Source organism: Chiloscyllium punctatum, chromosome 36, assembly GCF_047496795.1.
Source record: "Chiloscyllium punctatum isolate Juve2018m chromosome 36, sChiPun1.3, whole genome shotgun sequence".
NCBI classification, from domain to species: Eukaryota; Metazoa; Chordata; class Chondrichthyes; order Orectolobiformes; family Hemiscylliidae; genus Chiloscyllium; species Chiloscyllium punctatum.
In genome coordinates, this window is record NC_092774.1 from 74883079 (window position 1) to 74906935 (window position 23857).

Here is a 23857-nt window from a genome sequence, read left to right on the forward strand (position 1 = left end):
GCTGGTTCAGGGACGGTGTTTCGCACACTTGCTTTCATTTTTCACACCATTGAGTGTTGGAGTTGGGACGTCATGTTGAGGTTGTACAGGATGTTGATGAGGCCACTTTTAGTTTCTGTTCATTAATATGTAAATCCCAGAACTACTTTTAAGGTACATACTCCAGATAATTTCAGGTTTTATAAAAAGAGGTGACATCTCAGCTCAGTCAATGTATTAAAGGTGTGAGGTTTGATTCTGTCTGTATCCCAATCTTGAGTTAGACTGGTTGTATTTTCAAAGTAGGGATTTATAAAATATGACATGGCTTCACTGCCTGCAGATTGCACACTCTTTGAGGAAAACTGAATGTATCTGCAAATATAATTCTGAAAATCCAAATTCACCCCAAAGACTTGTGTGTGCATAAGAGAGTGCGTGTTTGTATGCTTGGTAAAGTGTCATAATTTGGAGATGTCGGTGTTGGACTGGGCTGTACAAGGTTAAAAATCACACAACACCAGGTTATAGTCCAATAGGTTTAATTGGAAGCACTAGCTTTTGGAGCGCTGTTCCATCATCAGGTGGTTGTGGAGGACACAATTGTAAGGCACAGAATTTAGAGCAAAAATTTAAAGTGTGATGTAACTAAAATTGTACATAGGAAAATACCTTGATTGTTTGTTGAGTCTTTCATCTGTTCATAAACCATGAGAGTTTCACTTCTTTCATATGTAAATAGAGTCATAGAGATGTACAGCATGGAAACAGACCCTTCGGTCCAACCTGTCCATGCTGACCAGATATCCCACCCCAATCTAATCCCACCTGCCAGCACCCTGCCCATATCCTTCCAAACCCTTCCTGTTCATATACCCATCCAAATGCCTCTTAAATGTTCTCAGGTTAACTGTAACAATTTGTGTTAGCTAACATCAAATGTTACAGTTAACCTGAAAAGTAACTTATGTAAATCACAAAACTTCTTAAAATTTACATCTGAAAAATGTGAAACTATCATGGTATTCGAACAGATGAAAGATTCAACAAACAATCAAGGTATTTTTTAATGTATAATTTCAGCTTCATCACACTGTAAACGTTTGTTATAAATTCTGTGTCTTATAACTGTGTCCTCCACAACCACCTGATGAAGGAGCGGTGCTCCGAACGCTAATGCTTCCAATTAAACCTGTTGGACTATAACCTGGTGTTGTGTGATTTTTAACTTGGTAAAGTGTAAGTGTGATGGAGTGTAAGGCTGTGAAAGGCTGTGAAAGGCTGTATTTGTGTGTGTCCCTGAGAGAGACCGTGTGGATAAAAGCGAGAGGTGGCATTTTGGTAAAACAAACAAGGGCAAGACTTGTACAGTAAATGGTAGGGCCCTGGGTCTTGTTGTAGAACAGAGACCTGTTTTGGGGGTGGGGGTGGAGGGGAAGTTTCAGGTACATAGTTCTTTGAAAGTTTCATCACTGGTAGACAGGGTAGTTAAGGTGGTGTTTAGCACACTTGCTTTCATTTTTCACACCATTGAGTGTTGGAGTTGGGACGTCATGTTGAGGTTGTACAGGATGTTGATGAGGCCATTTTTAGTGCACTGAGTACAGTCCTGGTCGCCCTGTTATAGGAAGAATACTATTGGAGAGGGTTTGGAAAAGCTTTTCCAGGATGTTGCCAGGATTGGAGTGTTCAGGTTACATGGAGAGGCTTGGACCTTTTTCACTGGAGCGTAGGAGGTTGAGGGTAACCTTGTAGAAATTTATAAAATCATGAAGGTTGTAGGTAAAGTGATTAGCAAATGTCTATTCCTTAGAGAAGGAGAATTAAAAACTAGGGGACTTTTTTTAAGGTGAGAGGAGAGAGATTTCAAAAGGAACCTGAGGGATAACGTTTTTACACAGACGTTAGTTTGTGAGTGAATGAACTTCCAGAAGTGATAGACGCAAGTATAGTTACAACATTTAAAAAACATTTGGATGGTGTAATGAAGGTGTAGGTGTGTAGTGTACCTTTTGACAGAGAGGAAACGAGCAAGGACTGACTGAAAGCACAAAGCGTGCTGAACAATTTAAAAATGTAACGTTTGGTTGAAACAAATAGCTGGAGTTGTGTTGCCATGGAACAAAAACAATTTCCAATTCGGCCAATCAGTTTAAAGTATGCCCCTGATACCAAATTCCTATCGAACTTGAATTTTACAGTTTGGAATGACACCAAACCAATGAAATGATCTGATGTTTTCGGGTATAAAACCAGACATTTTGAACAGTTAGAGGGGAAACAGCAAAGACAACCAAGCAAGCCGTTAATAGCATTTTAAGTGTGGAACCACCAGCTTTTGTGGGAGGAGTGCATTCCTCAGAAACATTTTGGAGGAATACTGTATAACTGTGAGACTGAAAACAGTTTTCCCACTGAACGTTAAACAGACACTGAGAATGTAAAACATTATAAATTGAACTTGCCAACATGAACCAAACTTTGCAGAGAAAGGAAATTTCCTGGGACGGAAGAGGTTGATAGCAGTCAATAATTGTCAGATTATTTGATGAAGATAACAGCTGATATGGGGTGATTACTGGGGATCCCAGAAGATTTGTATAGAACGTAAAAAATCTTTAATTAGGTTTGAAACATTGTTTTGTGTTTTGATTGATAAGGTTTATCTAAAGGAAGAAATATGCTAACTTTAAAAAAAATCAAGGTTAAGGAGGGACAGATTGATTGTTTGAGGACAGATAAAAAGACATTTATTGACATTGAGGTGGGAGTAGAGCTCAGAGTGATACAATTCTAAAATTTCACTCTGTGAATGAATGGAAAACTGATTAAAGATTGGCTCCTGGTCTTATACTTCACCAATTAAAATTGCTGGTTTGACAACTCTTGTAATTATAGAATCCCTACAGTGTGGGAGCAGGCCATTCGGCCCATCGAGTCCACACTGACCCTCCGAAAAGCATCCCACCCCATAACACATCTCTGCACACTGTGGGGCAATTTAGCACGGCCAATCCACCCTAACCTGCCCATCTTTGCGACCATGGGCGGAACCTGGAGCACTGAAAGGAGGGCAAAGGAATGTGCAAATCCCACACCAACAGTCGCCAGATGGTGGGATCGAATCCGGTTCCTTGCAGTGTGAGGCAACAGCGCTAACCACTGAACCAGCGAAACGGCTGATTTGTAAAACATTGAGAATAGCTAAAATATTGTATTTAGAAACATCAATAACGTCTGAAAGCATATTCAATTGCTTTAAAAAAAACTGCAGACATCTTTCTGAAACTTGCAGTTAAGCCACAGTTGAGAACAGGCTGTGAGGGAGGAATGACCTATTCCTAGTCTTGTGAAATTGGTTCAGAATATGTAGAAATAGAGTCATAGAATTGCAGAGCACAGAAACAAACCTTTTGGTCCATGCCGACCACATATCTGAAATAAATCTAGTGGTCTGTATGCCAGTATTTGGCTCATCTCTCTCAACCCTTCCTATTCATATACAGGCCTTTCCAGAACCCATCCAGAAGCCTTTCACATGTTGTAAATGTACCAGCCTTGACACACGGCCTCTGGCAGCTCATTCCATACACGTACTATGCTCTGCGTGAAAATTTATCCCATCTGTCCCTTTTAAACCTTTCCGCTCTCACTCTCAGCCGATGCCCCTCTAGTTTTGTACTTCCTCTAACCTGGGGAAAAGACAGACAAAATTGAGCAGCCAGACAAAATTCAAAAACAATAAAATGTTGAGTCTCAGGAAAACAAATTTGTGGCACCAGTCTTTCTTTCTCTCCTATTAGCATTGAGACTGAAAATTTGTCGGTTACACCAACACCTCCACAGGACAGACTACGCATGCTTCTCGGTGTCAGCAAACACTGCGCATGTACGCTGGTGTCAGCAAAGTAGTGCGCATGCTCCTACCTGACAGCGGAGACAGGACGCGACATTCTTTTGATGGACCAATAGAAAGCGCCAGAAGACCGGAAGGAGTGTGGTCTTCCTGCCATTGAGAACGCCCCTATTCTCTGAATGCGGACGTTAGACCATGAATTTGTGAAGCTGTAGTTGCTGTTCTTCTCTCTCTGAATGAAGATTGAGCTTCACCTCAGACTGCAATTTTCCTCTGTCCAACATCTGTGAGTACAACACACTCTTTTCTCACCCCCTTTTCCATTTTATTTTTTCATTCTGGAGTTCAGTTCTTGACTTGCAGCAAAGTTGGTTCAGGTCTGTGTCTTAATTGGCAAACACATGGCAAATGCAGTTACACAGTGTGAAGTTATAGTCTTTCCTGTAAAATAAAAATAGAAAGGAGATGCATTGTTTAAATGGTGATATATTGGGATGTGGGACAAGTGAGAACTGCAGACGCTAGAGATCAGAGTCGAAATATGTGGCGCTGGAAAAGCACAACAGATCAGGCAGCATCCGTGGTGCAGGGCAGTCAATGTTTTGGGCAAAAACCATTCATCAGGAATGATGTGTGGACGTACAAAGGTGCCTCAGCTACCTTCTACTCAGGCTTTCTATCCCAGTCAATGCCAGTTGTCAGACAAGTGCAGCAAGCAATGAGCAAGGCAAGTGGTGTATTAGCAAGAGGAATTGAGTTCAGAAGTGGGGATGTCTTCGTGCAGTTAGGGGGTCATTGAATATATTCAAAGCTGAGTTTATCTGACTTTTGAATGTTAAAATTAGTTATGGGGGAAGGCAAGGAAATGTTTTTTAAAATATTTTATTAGAAACATTTTCAAATCTTTTACAAAACATCTATAGACAAAAAAGAACAATACCAAAATACAGAAAGATAGAGGCAGTACAATAATGTCATATCATGATACTATTAATAATGAACTAACTACTATTCTACCAGAACAACTTTACCTGCTTAGCTTAAACTAAACTTCAATCAAATTTAAAAAATAAATTAAACTGAATTCAAATTAAATTACATCACATTATTTTATTCTATTTAACTCATTACACCTCCACTGAGGCTCCCATCCCTGGGAGCTCCAGTTATTGTACCCATATTCTTTTCCCCCCAGCCTCCCTTCCCAGGGCCCCACTGGTGCCCAAACTGATTCCCATGGCATACCACGGCCCTAATCAATATTGCTGATAAGTCTGCATCCATATAATTTAGAAAGGTTTCCATGTCTTATAAAACCGCCCTGTTCAGTGGTGCACCATGTGGTAGTCTTGGGGGAGATGCTCCATCACTAGCCGACGCCATCCAGTAAGACCTGGGGTTTTTTCCGCTGTCTATTTAATTAAAATGTTCTTCCTTGTATAGTGGGTAAGAATGTTACATAGTCTCTTCCTATGTTTCCCCAGGAGAGGGCAAATTTGCTAACCCCAGAAGAAGAAATGCCAGATCCACTTTAACTTCAATCCCGAGGATGTCCTTCGGCTCCCTTACTATAGCACTCCAGTAAGTCTGGACCTTAAAACATGACCAATAGCAGTGTGTGAGAGTGCCTATAATAATTTTACATTTGGGACAACCTGGTGATACTCCTCTCTTGAACCTAGCTAGCCTTTCTGGCGCCATATGAGCCCTGTGTAAAATCTTCCATTTCAAGGCCTGTGCTTTGTTACGTATTGAAATTTTGCTCACATTTTCCCATATTTCTTTTCGATACTTCCAATGAAGTATCCTCTCGGAGTTCCTGATTCCACGTCCTACAGGTTCCCTCCACGTCCCCTAAGGCACACCCCTTTTGTAAATAATACAAAGTACTGACTGAAAGAACACCAGCACACTCGAGTACTCTTTTCTCCACTTCTGACCTGTAAAGCTGAGCAGGGACCATCATCTTTTTCTGTATATAACCCTTATCTGAAAGTACCGGAATAGGTACAATCCATATTTCTGACTTAGCTGGCTAAATGACATCAAGACCTCCCCCTTGAATAAATCTCCCAGACAGGAGATTCCCTTATTCTCCCATGACCTAAAGCCGGAGTCCATTGCCCCAGGTTTAAATCCTTGGGCTCCCACCAATGGGGTAAACGGTGAGGTCTTAAGCCAATTGCCCTCATCTTGCCTCATTATCCTCCAGGTTTTCACTGTATTTAAAATGATTGGACTCTTATACTGCTCGGTCATGGATTTCATCTTATTCATAAATAATTAGGAGACAACGTAACTGCGAGGCTTCAACATCAAGCCAAATTGACCCCGAATCACCCCCATGCCCCGCCACCCAGATAGGGGAACAAAGTGCATATTTGATGTCTCCAAGTCCAGAAGGTTCACCCCACTCCCTCACCCTGCGAGAGCTGCAATTTGGTAAACTTAATTAGGGTGCGCCTGCGACACCAAATAAAAGAACCGAGCCAACCATTGAGCCTCCGTAATACTCATCTGGGTAGCAACAACGGGAGCATTCTCAAGGGTTACAACAGGCAAGGAAGAACATTCATTTTATTCAGGGCTATTCGGCGTAACCATCATAACGGTAACCCTTCCACTGCTGCAAATCCTGCTTTATCCTCTCGAGTAATTGTACATAGTTAGCTTTATACAGCTGGTGGAAGGCAGGAGTAATAAAAATTCTCAAATACAAAAATCCTTTTGACAACCATCTAAACAGGAACTGCATTCCATCCTTCAGATCAGGCACCTCCACTAATCCCCCCACCGGCATGGCTTCCGATTTTGTAAAGTTGATCCTGTAGCCCGAAAAACAGCCAAATAAATTAATTGTTTGAATCAAATCGAGAAACTGACTCCTCCAGATTGGCCAAGAACAAAAGGACGTCATCAACATATTGGGTAATCTTATGCTCCCCATTCCCACCTCTGGCCCCACTATTTCAGGATCCCTCCTGATCGCCTCAGCTAATGGCACAATTGCCAAGATAAATAGCAGTAGTGAAAGAGGACATCCCTGTTGACTCCCTCTCCCCATATGAAAGTTATCAAACTTAGTGCCGTTTGTGATGACTGCTGCCTTAGGATCATTATACAACACCACTACCCGTCTAGCAAAATGCTCAGGGACCCCAAACAAGTACAGTCATTCCATCCGGTCAAATGCCTTGTCTGCATCTATGGAAACCACCGAACCCAGGATCAATCTTTGTGGCATACCTGCACTATGTTCAGTACCCTCCTGATATTATTGGAGGAGCTACAGCCGTTAAAACCCATCTGATCATCTTTCATAATACAGGGCAACATCTTTTCCAACCTCAGGGCCGGCAACTTGGGTAGGATTTTAAAATCTACATTCAACAGTGAAATGGGTCTGTATGAAGCATATTCTTCGGGCTCTTTCTCCTTCTTTAAAATGAAGGAGATATTAGCCTCCATAAGAGAGGGCGGAAGACAAACCTATGTGTCTGAATAGCTATACATCCTCAGAGATGGCATTTATGAATTCCTTATGGAATTCACTTGGGAACCCATCTGACCCCGGTGCATTGCTATCTGGAGATGCTTTATTGTTTCCTGCACCTCCTGTATCATCATTGGTGCATTCAATAGGGAAACCCGTTCCGCCTTTATACTAGGGAGGGGCAGGTTGTCCAAATTCAAACAGTCTTTGTTTGGCAAAGGAGACCGTTTTTTGGCACCTGTGTGTGCAATGAGTCGAGAGCAACCCTGAGAGCTGCAGCTTGACCAGTGAAGTCCTAATATAATATACTTCCTCAGCATCTATTGTTGCTCCTCCCTCGGCTTCCTTCTATTTGTTTAATATGAAATAACTAGGCCTCATAAATATGCCTTAGTGGCCTCCCACAGTATTGCCGGATTACTGGCCTTACTTGAGTTGATATCCCAGAAGACCCTGAACTTTCTTCTGATGTACTCAACGAATTTGCCATTCCTTAACAGGAATGGGTCTGTGCGCCAGTGCCGTGCATCCATTCCACCACCCTTGATTTTACAATCTAAATACACTGGCACGTGGTCTGAGACAGCTATCTGCCCAATTTTACAAGCCAGTGTTTTATCCAAAATATCTGATGACATAAAAAAGCAGTCAACTCGTGTGTGACACTTGTGTTGGTTGGAACAGAAAGTAAAGTCCCTTCCATTCAGGTGGCGATGTCTCCACACATCCACTAACCCCAACTCCTCACACTGGGGCAGCACGGTGGCTCAGTGGTTAGCTCTGCTGCCTCACAGCACCAGGGACCAAGGTCCGATTCCGGCCTTGGATGAGTATATGTGGAGTTTGCACATTCTTCCCGTGTCTGCGTGGGTTTCCTCCGGGTGCTCTGGTTTCCTCACACAGTCCAATGATGTACAGGTAAGGTGAATTGGACATGCTAAATTGCCCATGGTGTTAGGTGCATTAGTCAGAGGGAAATGGGTCTGGATGGATTACTCTTCGGAGGGTCAGTGTGAACTTGTTGGGCCGAAGGGCCTGTTTCCACACTGTAGGTAAACAAATCAAACCAATCATGTCCTCCTACTGCTTAGATCGTGCAATCATACATGCGAGGCCCCTTGTCACCCTGTCTACTTCAGGATCTATGAGGAGATTAAAATCCCCTCCTATGATAGTGCTGTGCACCCCCAAGACTCATCATTTTAGCAACTCCATCAGTTAGAAATGTAAGAGGGTGCACATTGGGGGGGGGGTGGGGAATACACATTCAGGACGCCATACTCTTATCCATGTAGTTGATCTTTAAGAATGATGAACTGTCCAATTTCGTCCTTAATTTTCTCAATTACCTGAAAAGGGAGGTTCCTTCTTATCAGTATAGCCAGTCCTCTACTCTTAGGGCATTCTTCTCCTTTAGCTCTATCATAACTCCCCCACCACCCTACCTCACCTTGCCCACAGCAAACATCCTGGATCCTTCCAACCGAGGCTGTGCCCTAACCCCAGGCAATTCACAGATGAACAAAAAACACGTTATTTACATTCTGAGAGTTAAAAATGGATGCCCATTCCCCCCCCGCCCCCGCCACACACACACCCCTTCTCCATATATCTTAACCACAGGTATCGCCACCCCCAAACCAAAACCAAAAGGACAGCAGTTAAAACAAAAGTCCTCGCATAATGCACAACTGACCGATATACTAAATAATTCCGGTTTTACATCAAGGCAGTATGGAGAAGCCGATAACCACGAAAAAAATGGAGAGAGAGAAAAGAAAAGATGGGACAGAAAGAACTGCACCATTGTCTGTATCGATGGCCCCATCCCAACCTGAGTTCTTGAATTCAGAGAATTCACAAAGTCCTTCACCTTTTCTGCTGAATCAAAATGATATACCGCCCCCCCATGAGCAAAATGTAACACGGCCAGGGACCTCAAGGAACAGTGAATGTTCAGATCCCTTAATTTTCTCTTAACTTCATCAAAAGCCCTTTCTCTTCTTAATTCTGGCTCCTGAGAAGTCCTGAAAAGATATTATTCTTGAGCCTTTAATGCACAAAGCCTGTGGATCTCTTCCCAGTCTTCTTGCTGTTTCAATCATTAACTGTTTTTCTTTATAATGCAGGAGTCGCACAAGGACCATGCGGGGGCGTGGGTCTGGTCCTGACCTGTACATTGCAATCCGGTGGGCCCGCTCCAAACTCAACAGGCCCGACTCCAACTCCAGCCCTAAGAACATCAGGAACCACTTCTCCAGGATTCCAATGAGGTCTTCGCCTTCCTCACGTTCCAGAAGACCCACGAGCTGTAAGCTTTTTCTCCTACTTTAGTTTTCCAGGGCGTCCACTTGCTCCTGAAGGACCCGAACCTGGTCTTCCAGCGTTTGGATCCTTCCTCCTGAGACCTCCGCCACGGTCCTCTCCTCTGCTGCCTTTACTCTTTGGGCCAACATTTGAATTTCCTGACCATGCTTTTCCAGCGTGGCAGATAGTGGTTCCACTGCTGCTTCAATCTTATCTCGGAATTTGCCAAACTCCGAGAGTAACTGCTGCTGCCCCATTAAATCCAAGGGGACTGCCCTGGGAGTTTGAGCAATGGCGCCAGGCACCCCCGATGTAGTAGGTGAGTGCCCTGCCTGCTGCACTCCTTTTGGCCCCTTTCCTTCATTTGCTTTCATCCTGGTCTTAAAGCTGTCAAACCACAATTTTAGCAGCTCCAGATGTTCACTAAGTTTATAGGAGTATTTTTTTCTCCTAAGGATGGTTAACGAGGGGGTGGGGGGTAAATGTCCACATTGCCATAGGATATAGCACAGAGCCCAACACAGCAGACCACTCAGACCACCGCCATCTTGGATCTCCAAGAAAATGGTTTTCAGACCCCAGTAGAGAACAGCTACAGGATCCTACAGCACAGAAACAGACCCTTCAGTCCAACTAGTCCATGCTATGTTCTCAAATTAAACTGGTCCATTTGCCAGTGATTGGCCCATATCCCTCCGAACCTTTCCTTTTCATGTACTTATCAAAATGTCTTTTAAACATTGTTACTGTACCTACATCCACCACTTCCTCTGAACATTGATTCCACACACTAACCACTTTCCTAAAAAAACGATTCTCCTCATGTCATTTTAAAATCTTTCTCCTCTCCCCTTCAAAATTTGCTCCCTCATCTTGAAACCCCCACCCTCGGGAAAGGACACCTGCTGGTCACCTCATCTATACCCCTCACAATCTTATAATCCTCTATAAAGTCACCTCTCAACCTCCGACACTCCAGTGAAAAAACATCTCAACCTATCCACCCAGATGTAAGTATATTCCTATCCAGTTATGATCTGTTCAGTGCTGGTGCAGGCTCGAAAAACCAAATGGTCTACCCCTGCTCCCAATTCTGTCACACTGTGTGAGACCATAAGACATGAGAACAGAAATTACGCCATTCAACGCATCGAGTCTGCTCCGCCATTCAATCATGGCTGATAAATTTCTCAACCTCATTCCCCTGCTTTCTCCCCATTACCTTCGATTCCCTTGATACTCAAGAAGATATCTATCTCAGTCTTAAATATACTCGGTGACCTGGCCTCCTGTGGCAATGAATTTTATAGATTCAGCACTCTCTGGCTGAAGACATTTCTTCTTATCTCCATTCTGAAAAGTCTTCCCCTTACTCGAAGGCTGTGCCCTGAAGTTCTAGTTTCTCCTACCAATGGAGACATCTTGTCAATGTCCACTCTGTCCTGGCTGTTCAGTACTCTGTCTGTTTCAGTTAGACCCCCCCCCCACCCCCGAGTGTGGGCCTGTTAATCAGCATGGACCAGACCCTTCAGGATGAGGTACAGAGGAATTAGGTTCAGCAAAGTGAGAGTGGGGTAGAGTCTGAGGGATGGAGATTTTCAGCTTTCTGTGAATGAAAGAGGAAAGAAGGTTTGATATAAATTAGAATTGATGAGATAGGCTGATGGGCCAAGGAGTGGCAGATGGAGTTTAATTTAGATGAGTATGAGATTTTGCGTTTTGGTAAGGCAAATCAGGGCAGGATTTATACACCCAATTCTAAGGTCCTGGGCAGTGAAGCAGAACAAAAAGACCTTGGAGAGCAGGTTCATAGTTCCTTGAAAGTGGAGTAGCATGTAGATCAGATAATGAAGGAGCTGTTTGATATGCTTTCCTCCATTGGTCAGTAAATTGAGTTAGACCATGTTTTGGAATACCACACATATTTCTGATCTCCCTGCTGCAGGAAAGATGTTGTGATACTTGAAAGAGTTCAGAAGGAATTTACAAGGCTGTTGCCAGAGTTGGAAGGTTTGAGCTCCAGGGAAAGGCTGAAGAGACTGGGTCTATTTTCCCTGGAGTGTTGGAGGCTGAGGGGTGACGTTATAGAAGTTCATAAGGGACATGGATAGGATGCATAGCCAAGATCATTTCCCAAGGGTATGTAAGTCCAAAAGTATAGGGCATAGGTTTGAGATGAGAGGGGGAAGATTTAAAAATAACCTGAGGGGAAACTTCCTCACAAAGATGGTGATGTCTCTGTGGAATGAGCTACCAAAGGAAGAGATGGAGGCTGGTACAATTACAACATATTAAAAGGCATCTGGATGGGTACTTGAATAGGAAGGGTTTTGAGGGATATGGGCCAAATGCTGGCAAATGAGACTGGATTAATTTAGGATATCTGGTCGGTACCATTGATTGGGCCGAAGGGTCTGTTTCTGTGCTGTATGACTCTAATGGTCTTCAGTAAAAGTAGAAGTGTGGTTGTGAAGACTAGACTTCCAGAGTAGTTTTCAAAGATGTTTTGCCCTGACTGGGAGCAGAAGTTACAATGAAATCTTTCATTTGTGAGACAGCAACTGAGTGAGGGAGCACATCTGGAATTCTGGTGGAAAGTGGGAATTCATTGCACTGTGGGGATGAAGTGCTTTCAGGTTTACTGGCAGTTAGTAGAGTGTGCTGAGTGGAGAACCTAGCGAAGGGTTAGGTGGGTTTTTGTTTTAAACTGCTCATTTCATTCAGCCTTCAACATTGTATTTCCAACACTGTCCATCAGAAGGTGCAGTGAATCAGTAACTGGTATCGTTAGAAGCCTTACGATTTTCAGTACTGCAGGTATTTCATTGTTTCATCAGCATTGTAAAGGTTACAGGCAGCAGTGGGAGGTGTGGGCTGGATTCACTCGAAATGATTAAGCAGTTACAGAACACACATACGAGAGGGCAGGGTGGGACTTGTCTTTCGATTTGCAGAAAGTGAGAGGTTCTGGGAGCTGTCATCCGGAGCGCGCACAACCTTGGTAAATCATTGAAGCCCAAGGTGTGGAATCAGGCCATTCAGCTCATAAAGGTAACGCTGATCCCTCTGAAGACCATGCCACCCAGACCCACCCCCACCCCACCTATCCTGTCCTGTCATTTCTGCTGGTGAATTAGACTAGGACTAGGGGACATGGCTTCAAGATTAGGGAGAGTAGATTTAGGACAGAGATGAGGAAGAATTGCTTTCCCTGGAATGTGGTGAATCTATGGAATTCTCTGCCCAAGGAAGCAGTAGCAGCAGCTTTATTAAATATATTCAGTATATAGTTTGCTGGGTTATTGCATTATCGGGAATTAAAGGGTAGTTGGGACAATGTAGATAGGAGGAGCTGAGATGATGATCTTAATGAATGGCAGAGCAGGCTGGATGGGCCAAATGGCCTACTCCTGCTTCTATTACTGTGAAACTATAACTGTGCATTTCCCTTGGCTAACCCACCTAACCTGCACATCCCTGGGCACAATGGGCAATTTAGCATGGCTAATCCAAATCAAGGCCAGTGAGCAGTGTGGTGATGTGGAAAATGAATGTTAGAGAACGATAAAAAGGGACAAGGAGGATAAAAGTACCAGCAATCAAAGCTGGATTCAAAAGATCACAAAAAATAAAAGTAAAAGCTGAATGTGTGCTGCATTGTAACAAAAGTGAATGAATTGGCTGCACACATTGAAGAGAATAATTATAATCTGAGACTCCTTACAGAGAAGTTTAATGGGAAGCTCGGTAAAGGTAGATGGTTGGCATTGTTAATCAAAGCACTGATCACAGGGTAGTCTGGTGTCAGCTCGGATTTCAGGTCCTGATTTCTCTGTCCTCTTTGATCTTCCTGTTCCCACAGAGTAAGGTGTCGTATCTCCTCAGCTCTGCTGGGTTTTTGCTGAAGCTTTGACCCTCTTTTCCACCTTCCAGAACAATAAAACATTCAGTCACTCTAGGCCCAACCCACATTGCTCCAGCCTGTCAACCATCCAGACAGAGAGACTCATCGTAGTGGGGAATAAACAAGAAAAATGAAACAAAATTAGAAATAAATAGGTGAGTGTGTTTAATGTTTGTTCATTGGGAAGTAAGCCAGAAATAAAGGTCTCCCAGGATTCTTATGGTACCCAACTTGAGGAATTCTCTCTCCCTTACATCTAACTATTAGTACCCAACTCTGATTTATAACAACATTTACAGAAATAAAGCATTTGTTATCAAACAGACAGAGATAAACAGCATAGACATAGACATTTGCTTTCTCTCATGCACGCACACATGCATATAAGTGTACAGGGTGAATTTGTATTTGCAGAATTATATTTATGGATACATAGAACATTACAGCGCAGTGCAGACCCTTCGGCCCTCAATGTTGCACCGACCTGTGGAACCAATCTGAAGCTCATCTAACCGACACTATTCCATTCTCGTCCATATGCCTATCCAATGACCATTTAAATGCCCTTGACGTTGGCGAGTCTACTACTATTGCAGGCAGTACGTTCCACACCTCTACTACTCTGAGTAAAGAAACTACCTCTGACCATCTGTCCTATATCTATCACCCCTCAATTTAAAATTATATCCCCTCGTGCTAGCCATTGCCATCCAAGGAAAAAGGCATTCACTGTCCAACCTCTCTAACTCTCTGATTATCTTATGTCTCAGTTAAGTCATCTTACAATCTTCTTCTCTCTAACCAAAACAGCCGCAAGCCCCTCAGCCTTTCCTCCTAAGACCTTCCCTCCATACCAGGTAACATCCTAGTAACTCTCCTCTGAACCTTTCCCAAAGCTTCCACATCCTATCTATAATGCGGTGACCAGAACTGTACGCAATACTCCAAATCTGGCCGCACCAGAGTTTTGTACAGCTGCAGCATGATCTCATGGTTCTGAAACTCAATCCCTCTACCAACAAAAGCTAACACACCGTATGCCTTCTTAACAGCCCTATCAACCTGGGTAACTTTCAAGGATCTACGTACTTGGACACCAAGATCTCTCTGCTCATCTATACTACCAAGAGTCTTACCATTAGCCCAGTACTCTGCATTCCTGTTGCTCTTTCCAAAGTGAATCACCTCACACTTTTCTGCATTAAACTCCATTTTCCACCTCTCAGCCCAGCCCTGCAGCTTATCTACGTCCCTCTGTAACTGACAACATCCTTAGTCAGTATCCACAACTCTACCGACTTTAGTGTCATCCGCGAATTTACAAACCCACCTTCTATGCCCTCATCCAGGTCATTAATAAAATGACAAAGAGCAGTGGACCCAAAACAGATCCTTGTACCTTACTAGTAACTGAACTCCAGGATGAATATTTCCCATCAACGACCACCCTCTGTCTTCTTTCAGCTAGCCAATTTCTGATCCAAACATTTGATTTTATTCAAAAAATGCGCAATCTGCTGGCAGTCAATGTAGTCAGTGCATGCATATAATATTTTGTAAACTTCACTTTGGAAACAGAACTTGTCAGATTCAACATTGGGATACAGACTGACTGTGACCTCATACCTTTAATGCATTGTCTGAGCTGAGGTGTCACCTTTTGTTACAAAACTTATGTTATCTCGAGAAGGTGATTTGTAAGAAGTTCTGAGATTTACATATTAATGATACCTACAACCCATTCTAAAAGACTAAAGACAGATGGTTTGCCACGTCTGTATGTTTAGTTTCTCACTGGTGTTGGTGTCAATGCCTTGACCCCGTGTCTGGATGTTTCTAAAGACGCTGTATTGCAGTTTTATCCTGAACTTACAGTTTTTCTTTGCTTCCCAAAATCAGATCTGCTCACACTGAGCAGTATCCCAATGTCGTGAAAGATGTTAACTTTCAGGTAGAGTTATTCAAAAGCGATGTTTTTTTTTAACTTTTTTGGCACTGTAAGATCCTGAATTAGCATCCTTCAGGAAAATTAGAGTGGAGTGAGAATGGATAGGGGGAGAGACATTGGGATGGTGCTTTCAATTTTGTGGAATAACAAAAGAAAAGATTGTTCTGCAGAAAAAGAATTGCTTGTTCTGAATTTCTACCCTGGACTGATGTTAAAGTGGAGATTTAAGACCACCCAGGGAATCCCTTGTGGACTCAGACCTGTAAAGCCTCCCTCTTGGTTCGTCCTGGAAATCGTACTGTTTGGAAGTCTGGAATAAAAACCTGTTTTGGACAGTTTAGTATAATTTTAGTTATCCTCTTTATTCACTGAAAGCATCACTGTGCCAACATAACATTGATTCCTATAAGGTAAACTAACTTGGTTCTAATAATCTAGGAGAGTAGGTTACCAGCTGTTCAATTGCCCAGCAGGCTACCCCAATGTATTGATACAAAGTGGCTTCCTTTGTACAATATTTTGAAAAAGAAATTGCATGTTCTTAATTAGACAGATAATAGTGAAAGACAATAATTCATAAGGAAGAAAAGCGAATTGACAGGTCTGTGAAGCTTGACTAATCACTCCGACAGGCCCTAAGCCATTCGTCAGGTGGGATAAACAGCTGAGTTAGGCGCCTGCTAGTGAGATAAACTCCTCTCATAAAGAGGTACCAGTCTCAGCTAATTGGAGAGTTCACAAGATAACCTTGCACAGCTCACATTGTCAGATACATTTCTTTTATAAAACAGCTTCTTAGTAAGGAGGGCAAACGTTCAATCATAAAATGGCTTCCCGACACATTGTGCAAGAATCTCTTCAATATTCGACCTTGAATAATTTCTAAGCTAGGAGCAGACTCCTGCTTTTTAAGCACTAAACCATTCTGTACCTGAGGCAGAGATGTTACCGTAAGGTTGCACTCAAACTGATTCATTTGTCTTCGAATGAAACATGCCTACTTTTCAAGTTTGTGATTCAAATTCAAATAAGACATAAGATCTAATTAGTTAGAATTGACAGTGGGGCAGTCCGTAAAAACAGCAAGTAATTTAAAGCTTTATCAGTATTTCCTTTTATAGAATTTGCATTTCATAACCAGAATTGGCTTCTCAAAATGCAATTAAATTCGATCCATACCAGCTAAGCACTAAGAGTTAATTTTCTACTGGATTCAACAGCCTCAGCACTAAAATGGTGTCTATCTCTAGTGTCCTTTTGAACTCTCAAGTCAGGGTTTTGTAACAGCAAAGATTTATTTTCTCTGTGACTGCCCTTCTTGCAAGGGGTATACAAATCCATTATAATTGACAGCAACTGAGTGTTAATTACAAAGTTTTTGATAGTACCGAGTTTCGTTTCAGGGTCAGAACCAAACACTGTCATTAATTTCACAAGGGAACGGCTGTGAATGTTATCACTTGGTGTCCTGTTCAAACAGATTCACCGATGCTAAGGCAAACCTTCTTAATTGTCTTACAGCATCCTGTTATCACTTGGTAAGCCCAGGTGTCCCTATCTTTTACATTCTTTAAGATGCCCCCCTTTTCTGAGCCTTGCTGTCTGTCTATTTTCTGGTGTAATAAGTGTGTTCTATAATTCAGCATTACATTTAGTCTAAATGTTTAAAGACAAGTTTTAAGGCTATAGACCTTCTCAGTGACAATGATGACTTTTATAGTCTCTTTTTACAGAGTATTTGATCTGAAAACTGAAGTTTAAAAATCAACAGATGAAGGGCTTATGCCCAAAACGCCGACTCTCCTGCTCCTCAGATGCTGCCTGACCTGGTGTGCTTTTCCGCACTTTTTGACTCTGACTCTCCAGCGTCTGCTGTCCTCAATTTCAAGTCAATGTTTGACAGTCATTCAGTCCATTGGGACTGGAACGAGTTTTGACTAAGATTCTGTGAGAAGGAGCAAAGTCTTTTGGTCCCTGCTTCAGTACGTTTTCAGCATCAATGGGACTGAATGAGAGACCCTACTGTTACAGCGTACTGAGTGTGGAACCGAAAACAGTTATCCAGCCTGGAAAGAGGAATTCACGGCAGGGAGGGACTGTACACGTGTTTGTGTGCCGCTGAAGCTTCAGCCATGGAGAAACCAGAGGAATCCCACTCATTGGAGAAACCTTGGAAGTGTGGAGACTGTGGGAAAGCCTTCCATGTCCCGTCTGTCCTGGAGGCTCATCAGCGCAGTCACACTGGGGTCAGGCCATTCTCCTGCCCTGAGTGCGGGAAGGGGTTCAGCAGTTCCTCCACCCTGCTGAGGCACCGACGGGTCCACACAGGGGAGAGGCCCTTCAGCTGCCCTGAGTGCAGGAAGGCTTTCAGCAATTCCTCTGACCTACTGAAGCACCAGCGGGTCCACACCGGGGAGAGGCCATTCGCCTGCCCAGAGTGTGGGAAGGGGTTCAGCAGTTCCTCCGCCTTGCTGACCCACCGGCGGGTCCACACAGGGGAGAAGCCCTTCAGCTGCCCTAAGTGTGGGAAGGCCTTCACCCAGGCCTTTTCCCTGCTGAGGCACCAGAGTGTCCACACAGGGAAGAGGCCATTCACTTGCCCAGTGTGCGGGAAGGGGTTCAGCGATTCCTCCGCCCTGCTGACCCACCAGCGGGTCCACACAGGGGAGAGGCCTTTCAGCTGCCCTGAGTGTGGGAAGGCCTTCACCCATGCCTCCAACCTGCTGACCCACCGGTGGGTCCATACCAGGGACAGGCCCTTCAGTTGCCCCGAGTGTGGGAAGGCCTTCAGCAATTTCTCCCACGTGCTGATCCACCGGCGGGTCCACACCGGGGAGAGGCCATTCGCTTGTCCTGAGTGCGGAAAGGCCTTCAGCAATTCCTCTGACTTACTGAAGCACCAGCGAGTCCACACTGGGGAGAGGCCCTTCAGCTGCCCTGAGTGCGGGAAGGCCTTCACCCAGGCCTGCAACTTGCAGAGGCACCAGCGGGGGCACCAGCGTTCCCAACAATCGGATTCTGCCGGTGAGGCTGCTGTGGGTCACCCCCAGGACTGAACCTCCTGCCCAGTCTGACAGTGGGAGAGTTGGTGCTTGTTTTGTTTTCTGCTGGACTGTACCCACTCCCACGGTGGCTCAGTGGTGAGTAGCATTGCCTCACAGTGCCAGGGACCCGGCTTTGATTCCACTGTTGGGGCAACTATCTGTGTGGAGTTTGCACATTCTCCTTCTGTGCCTGCGTGGGTTTTCTCTGGGTGTTCCGGTTTCCTCCCACAGCCCAAAGGTGTGCAGGTAGGGTGGATTGGTGAAGTTAAATTGTCCCAGTGTACAGGGATGTGTAGGTGTGGTGCATTAGTCAGGGGAAATGTCGAGTAATAGGGTAGGGAAATGGGTCTGGGTGGGTGACTCTTCAGAGGGTCAGTTTGAACTTGTTGGGCTGAAGGACCTGTGTCCACACTGTAGGGATTCTGTGATTCTATGAACTTTGATCCATTGGGTGCTACTGCTCATTGAGCCCAGGACTGCACGTTCCCACTGAAACAATCTGCACAAACCAAAGCCTGTGAGACCAATGGAGCAGAAGTTAGGCCATTCAGCCCATCGAGTCTGCTCTGCCATTCGTTAGAGACAAAAACAAGCTGCAGATCCTGGAATCCAAAGTAGACAAGCAGGAGGCTGGGAGAACACAGCAAGCCAGGCAGCACCAGCAGTGAAGTCAGTGTTTCAGGTATTAACCCAAATCATTGACTTCTCCACCAGAAATGATTTACCAGGATGTTGCCGAGAGTTTGGGCTACAGGGAGAGGTTGAATAGATTGGGGCTGTTTTCCCTGAAGTGTCAGAGGTTGAGGGGTGACCTTATATGGGTTTATAAAATCATGAGGAGTATGGATAGGGTAAATAACAAGGTCATTTCCCTGGAGGTTGGGTAGTCCAGAACCAGAGGGTTTATGGTGAGAGGGGAAAGATTTAAATGGGACCTAAAGGGCAACCTTTTCATGCAGGGGGTGATGCATGGATGGAATGAGCTGCCAGAAGATGTGGTGGAGGCTGGTACAATGACAGCCTTTAAATAGCATCTGGATGGGGACATGAATAGGAATGGTTGAGAGGGATATAGGCCAAGTGCTGGAAACCGACCCTTTGGTCCAACCCATTCATGCTGACCAGATATCCTCAATTAATCTAGTCCCATTTGCCAGCACCCCTCGAAACTCTTCCTGTTCATACACCCATCCAGGTGCCTTTTGATTAGATTCCCTACAGCGTTAGTACAGGCCCTTCGGCCCAACAAGTCCTCACTGACCCTCCGAAGAGTAACCCACCCTAACACCACAGGCAACTTAGCATGGGACCTCAAGGGACAAGTTTTCACACAGAGGGTGGTGCATGTACAGAATGAGCTGCCAGGGGAAGTTGTGGAGGCTGGTACAATGACAACATTTAAAAAGCATCTGGATGGGTATATGAGCTAAATGCTGACAAATGGGAGTAGATTAAATGTTGGATGTCTGGTCATTCTGGACGAGTTATACCGAAGGGTCTGTTTCAGTGCTGTACATCTCTACGACCATCTCTACGGCCTCTCGGGTTCACACACAAAGAATCTGTCAGTAACGTTGGGTTTCAGAGTTCGGTTGAAGCAATGTGGTATCTTTTGGAGACTTCGAGTCAAAAGAAATGCACAGCAGGGAAACAGACCCTTCAGTCCAACTCGTCCATGCTGACTGCATATCCCAAATTAATCTCATCCCATTTGCCAGAACTAGTCCGTATCCCTCTAAACTCTTCCTATTCATGTTCCAATCCAGATGCCTTTTAAATGTTGAAATTGTACCAGCCTCCACCACTTCCTCTGGCAGCTCATTCCATACATACACCACTCTCTCCGTGAAAAGGTCTCCCCTCAGGTCCCTTTTAAATCTTTTCCCCCTCATCCTAAACCTCCAGTTTTGGATTCCCCATCCTGGGGAAAAGATTTTGACTATTTACCCTATCTGTGCCCCTCATAATTTTATAAATATCTACCAGGTCACTCCTCAGCCTCCGATGTTCCAGGGAAAAATACCTGCAACTTATTCAATCTCTCCCTGTAACTCAAACCCTCCAACCTCCGAACCATCCATTTAAATCTTTTCTGAACCCTTTCAAGTTTCACTACATCCTTCCTGGAGACACAATTTGCAGGTGTTCAGTGTTATGGACCAGGCCAGATCCCCTCAAAACATTCTGGGAAGGTAGCCCAGACCCTAACGTTTTTTTGTTGTTTTAGGCAGAGGTATCCAGGAGTGATGTAGCTGGTCAAATCACTTGGCTTCCAGGAAAACAATTTATTTACACACCGCCAAATGAAACCTTTGTGACCACTCCACTGACCTGTGTTGCCACCTTCAGGGTACAATCGACTGAACGCCCAAATCTCTAACTCCCCCTCACGAGAGCCAAAAGTCCTCAGTTCTATTGAGAGGGGAAAATTGGATGTCAGTCATCTCTGTATTAGAGAATGCATCATTTAAAAAAAATCTGAGAAGGGCATTCCTGACAGAAGATTCAACAGAAGGTGGCACAGAGTATTCCAAGAGACACGTAACCTGGCTGTAATCTGAGAGACTAAATTCTATTTCTTGTTACAAGAGGGAATTATATTTATTGGATCAGCATATCACGAGAACCTTGTTTTATTCTGAAACAGTCAGTAGTTAGAAGAGATTTATTTGGTTTGTTAATAGTTTAGTTCATCTGTTCACCGTTACTGTTAGATAAATAAATGGATTTTTGTTGATTTTAAAGTGTCAGGGATTTATTTTTAAACATTAGAGCAGGTTACACCACTTTTCACATTAATTTTACAGATTATAGGATGATGCGCTTCTCTTTGGGTGTTTTGGTTTGAGATCTCTGGTGGGGTGGGAGTTGGTGTCAGCTTTCCCTTTCTAACAGTATTGACGTGATGTCATACTGAATGCAGTGGAGTCAATATTAATCCCAGCCTCTTGCTCTGGTTGTGGGTGAATCACCTTAATTTGGCCACTGACTCAGAAACAACACACAGAACCAACTGCTGAAACAATGATTCACACTTCATTGCACGTAGCAACCAAAACTAAAAACCCTCAAGTCAGCAAGTTCAGTCTCACGGCTGCCACCCTCCCCCCACCCGGCTATCACCTGATTGCTGGCAGAATTTAACACAGTTTCCATCGACAGTGCCCATCTCTGGAAGGGTCAAGGGGTTTGACGCAATATTGTTCTTCCAATACTGCTGCTGCATCGTTCTGGAGCGAGAACGTAGAACAATAGAGCACAGTTCAGACCCTTCAGCCCTCAATGTTGTATCAGCCTTTTATCCAACTTGAAGATGAGACGAGCCTGCACACCCCTCAATTTACTGCCATCCATGTGCTTGTTCAGCAGTCGCTTAAATGTCCTTAAATGTATCTGACTCTCATTCCAACCCTGGAAGTGCATTCCATGCACTCACCATTCAGAGTAAAAAACCTACCTCTGACATCTCCCCTAAACCTTCTTCCAATTACTTTAAAATTATGTCCTATCATTTCTGACCTGGGGAAAAAGTCTCTAGCTATTCGTTCTATCTATGCCTCTCAACATATAGTACACCTCTATAAAGTCACCTCTCATCCTTCTTCGCTCCAATGAGAAAGGCCCTAGCTCCCCCAACCTAAGCCATGCCCTCCATTCCAGGCAGCATCGAGGTAAATCTTCTCTGTACCCTCTCTCAGCTTACACAGCTTCCTGTTGTGGTTCTGTTCGCCGAGCTGGGAATTTGTGTTGCAGACATTTCGTCCCCTGTCTAGGTGACATCCTCAGTGATTGGCAGCCTCCTGTGAAGCGCTTCTGTGATGTTTCCTCTGGCATTTTCCCAACGCATCTTTCCTAAAATTAGGAGACTAAAAGTGAACACAATATTCCAAGTGTGATCTAACCAGTACTCCATACAGCTGCAGGATAACCTTGCAGCTCTTAAGCTCAAACTCCCTGCTAATGAAAGCCAACACACTGTACACCTTCGTAACAAGCTTATCAACCTGGGTGGCAACTTTGAGCGATCTATGGACTTGGACTCCAAGATCCCTCTGTTCCACCACATGGTCAAGAATCCTGCCTTTAACCCCATAGGTTGAACAAACAGAGGAGTTTGGTGAAATGAGAATCATTAGATAAATGCTATTGAGCGAACTGATGGTGCTAGGGGCTGGCAAATCTCTGGGTACAGGTGGACTTCATCATAGAATTTTAAAAGGTGGCTAATGAGTTCATATTTGCATTAATGTTAATTTTCCAAGATTTATTAGATTCAGGCAAGTTTTCCTCAGACTGAAGAGTAACATATTTAATATTTCTGTTCTCGAAGGGAAAGATGTGGTCCCTTGGGTCTATGTGGAAAGAGACCATTTGGCCGATCAAGTCCTGCACCAACCCTCAAGTGCATCCCACCCAGATCCAGACTGCCACCCTACTCCCGTAACCCTGCATTGAGCATGGCTAACTCACCTAGCTTGGACATCCAAGGACATTACACAATCCAGCATGGCTAATCCACCCAACCTACACATCTTTGGACTGTGGAGTCCCCAGTGGAAACTCACAAAGACATAGACAGAACATGCAAACTCCAGATCGTCGACTCAAGGCTGAAATCAAATAGGTGTCTCTGGCCATGAGAGGGAGCCACTGTGCCACCATGCTGTCCTCAAGGAATTCTTTGAAAGAGGATGTAAATTGAAGCCTGTGGATATACTGAACTTGAATATCCTAAAGGTGTTTGACATGTTTTCACAAAAAGCATATTGCACAGAGGAGCTCATGGTGTAAAGTATAGTTATAGAACATCAACTGACTGGCAGAAAACAGAATATGCAAAAATGGTTCTTATGTCAAATTGGTTGTATATGACAACGTATGGTGGGGTTCCAACAGGCATCTCTGCTGGCTCCTCAACTTTCTACAATTATATAGATGACTTACAGGAGGGGATCAAAGGTATGTGGTTACATTTGCAGGCAACACAAAGATAGATGGAGATGTACATTGTGGGGATGACATGTCAATTGTGCAGATTGATAGATTGGTTAAATAAATAAGCAAAACTCTTGCAAGTGGTGTACAATATGGTAAAATGCAATTTGTTACCTACTTGGAGAACAACTGCATAATTCTGAGATGCAGAGGGATCCGGGGGCCTTGCAAATAAGTCACAAGTTAGAATGCAAGCACAGCAAGTGATTAGAAAGGCCAATGACAGAAATGTAAGGCGATTATGCCTCAGTTACAGAGCAATGGTGGGACTACATCTTGAACACGGTACTCAGTTTTGATATCCTTACCGAAGGAAGAATGAAAATGCATT

The 23857-nt window shown here is 44.0% G+C and overlaps 1 long non-coding RNA gene across 3 annotated transcripts; it reads left to right on the top strand.

The window, feature by feature from the left end:
• Positions 1–3998: 3998 nt before the first annotated feature.
• LOC140460720 (uncharacterized) lies at positions 3999–23606 on the top strand. 3 transcript variants are annotated; one of them, XR_011954309.1, is made up of 4 exons: positions 4011–4121; positions 5320–5416; positions 9458–9639; positions 22862–23606. It is a non-coding gene; the product is annotated as an uncharacterized lncRNA (long non-coding RNA). The 3 variants fall into 3 exon arrangements; XR_011954311.1 differs by lacking the exon at positions 22862–23606 and adding an exon at positions 17221–17629; XR_011954310.1 differs by lacking the exon at positions 5320–5416 and having other exon boundaries at positions 3999–4121.
• Positions 23607–23857: the final 251 nt, after the last annotated feature.